Raw genomic sequence first — 3466 nt, forward strand, 5'->3', positions numbered from 1 at the left:
TTTGTTTGAACTCTGTCCTGTAATGAGATTTCCTGACACAGCACAGCCCGTGCATGGTTCATTTTAAGCAAGCTTACCAGAGAAGAGACTGAAAGATAATTCTCTGCTCTGAAACAAGGAAACTCTAGAAGAAAAAAGTGGGTCAGGGAAAGGATGCAGTGTCTAGACAGGTACAGTTGGCTCAGTGCTTGATTGGCAGAACTTTCCTTCAGGATCAGGTTTGTACTTAGTAGGAATCTCATTGATGGAAATTGATGGAGTTGATGATGCTTTTGAATTCCTAGTATGCTTGCAATCTATATTGCTCACCAGGACTCAGGCCAGCTGAAACAGTATTAAAGGTTTGAAACTAAGGCCCAGGTCTTCAAAGGTATTTAGGCACCTAACTCACATAAGTTTCAGTGGGCATTAAGCATCTAACTAAGTACACTTGAGGACCAGGGCCTATTTGCAAAACTCTCGAAACCTGGAATGTGATGTTCACTTGTTTTGTGGGAGGAGAATTGGGAAGAGACCCTCAGTTGGTATGAATCATCATGGTGCCATTTTCTTCAGTAGATGTACACTGAGAGTCTGGCCATTTGTGTCTTATAAAAAAGAGAATGATGAAAGTGAAACATTTGAGTGAAAGTTCTTTGGACTTCTTTAGTATCCCTAAGTAATCCCAAGGAGATGGAGATCCTTGGGGCATATACATGTGCGTTTCAGAAAGGAATAAGTTGGTTATCTAAGACAAATTCTTACTAAACTATATTGTCAAATTAGAATTAGTAGACCAAGGGCCCAGAAGCTAATCCTCTAGTGGAGGGGTGTCTGGGCAAAGGTAGAAGCCATTTCAGTGAGAGGGAAAAGGGGTAGACAAGGCAGCAGTAAAGACATAATGCCAAAGGCAGCCTTTGGAAAGAAAGGTGAAGGAGCGAGACCTCATGCAAAACTAGATTTGTTAAATGGCCTGGGGAAAGGGCTTTGAGTTCTGAACAGTTACAGCTATCACAATGCAAATGGAAAGTCTATTCAAACACTATCCAATACAATGGTTATACAAAACAAAAGTCCCAAACCCAAAAACACACTTTCAGGAAGTGTTTTCAAGCCTTTTTTAAAATGCATAGTTCAGCCAATCGCTATGTCCCAGGGGACAGAGTTCCAGACCTAAGAGCCCTTGATTCTTACAAAATAAGGCCCTACCCCCTGGCAGGTATATGTTCTGGGGTTGTTAATGCTATTACTGATTTACAATTCACTACGAATTAGCATAGCACTCTTCTCAATAGATCTCAAAGTGCTTTTTCAAAGGAATTCAATATCCTTCTCCCCGTTTTACAGAGGGTCAAGCTGAGACAGAGGTGCCGTGACTTGATCCAACGTCACCCAGCCGTCCAGTGCCACAACTGGGAATAGAACCCAAGTCTCCTGATTCTGTCCACCCACTGGGCCACACTGCCAATGGAAGGGAAAAAAACATTTTTGTATAATGATACATACAGAGCTAGTTATTCTGGTTCATATGCTGCAAAGATGTTTAGATGCTAGTTACAGTACTGAGCCTGGAGCATGCTTTCAGGTTAGAATGCATTTATCATGGTGTGATCCCATCCACACTGACGGGTTCGCCATGTTAAAACCAGTCTATTCAGAAGTGCTTTAAAATCCTATTTCAATATGCGTTAGGAAATGGGTCAAGGGCTCAATATAAATGAGTCCTATGATGAATAAATTGATCACTGCTTTAAGCATATCTAAAATGTGTGTCTGATAGGTAAGTATCTTACCCAATGTAGTATAATGCCGCTCAGAGTAGCTTTTATTTTGTATTACAGTCGACACCCTTGAGTTCTGCTGATGCTATAAAGGTAGATATATTAGGTAAATTTACTGTTTGCGTGGTGTATGAAGAGTAGATATTAGTAGGGGAAATATTCTGATATATAACGCAGTTGCATTTTTATGAATGTTTAATATATATAGGTACAGCATGACAATAACATTTGATACAACTTATAGTGAGTTTTTGAAACCAATATATATAATTATGGGGTTTACTTTGGGGATTTTTTTAAAAAAAAAGATAACTAGTTGCCATTAATAACAAACAACTAAGAAAATCGCCACTCATTAGCACTGCATGAACTTCATTGGCTGAAACTTTTTATTCCCCACAAAAATGCAGGCTTGGGTCAACTGACACATTTGTCAAATTCATGTTGAATTCACTAGATTGTTTACATTGAAAAGCACAAAACCCCAAAAATAAATATGAAAAAAATCAAATGCTTTGTTTTGACATTTTTGAAACAAATATTTTGGTTTTATAATTCAAAACAACTTTATTTTGAATTTACTTCAATTTTATCTTTTTTTAAAAAGATTAAAAAGCTCAAAATGAGAGAAATGTTTGACTTAAAGCAATTTTTTGTGTGTTTCAGTTTGCTGAAAGTTTTGAAACACATTGTTTCAAATCACCCTGAATTATTATTTTTTTGGAACAGCCAACAACCACAAAAATCAGTTATTCTCACAGCTTTGCTCTTTATCCCCTTTCTTGTATTCTCCTATGCAGTAAGAGCTGTGTTGGGATGCAGTGGCAATACCTGGATATATGTAGCTGGGAATTCTGAATAAAAACGGTCAAGCAGCTGATACTCCTTTACCCTAAGGCCCCTTTACCCTATCCTAGCAGTATGTTTACACCCAGTTTAAGGCACCCCTACTCTATTAGAGCAGTGTAAATGAGAATCTTTTCCTGTTCTCATCACTGCATCAAAACTGGGTAGAGAAACGGCAGAACCTACCGCTGGAATTTCATCCTGAAGCTTGGCAAGTTACACTTTTTTTAAAACCAAGCACTTTCTCTTGGCAGGCTTTTCACTGGGACTCGGACATTTTGGATGGTCAGTGTTTTCCGGAGGAATGCAATTATTACTGATTTTCACATAATTGGAAGTACTCTTATACTGGAGAAAACTATAACATGTATGGAGAAGATTTTGTGTGTCAGAGTATTTTAGAATATAAGCAAATTGCAGGTTGCTAAGTAATTGACATATAAGGTAAGAGCAATAACCTCCCAGTGTGAATGGGTGCTTTTGGTGCCATCAATTTTCTCCCTGCAAAAAGTAATTATAAACCTGTCCTGGCCTAATATTGTCACCCATTTTCATAACTTTTAAGTCCAGAAGGGACATGATGATGATCTGGCCACATCTGCTGCATAACACAGACCATAGATCTTCACCCAGTGGTTTCTGCATCAAGCCTAGAATTTCTGGGAACTTTTACTGGAATGGATAAATCAGTTAATCCTTTACCGTGTAGTTCTCTGAAGCCAATGTATAGATGTTCTCAATATAAAACTACTTGCTTGGTCGGGAGGTAAATTGATAACTCTTCATTGTATGAACAGTAAATTGGGTGGCTAAGGGACAAAAGTGTTGGGGGGGGAGCGGTATGAAGAAGAGGGCTTTAA

This window comes from Gopherus flavomarginatus, chromosome 1, assembly GCF_025201925.1.
Source record: "Gopherus flavomarginatus isolate rGopFla2 chromosome 1, rGopFla2.mat.asm, whole genome shotgun sequence".
NCBI classification, from domain to species: Eukaryota; Metazoa; Chordata; order Testudines; family Testudinidae; genus Gopherus; species Gopherus flavomarginatus.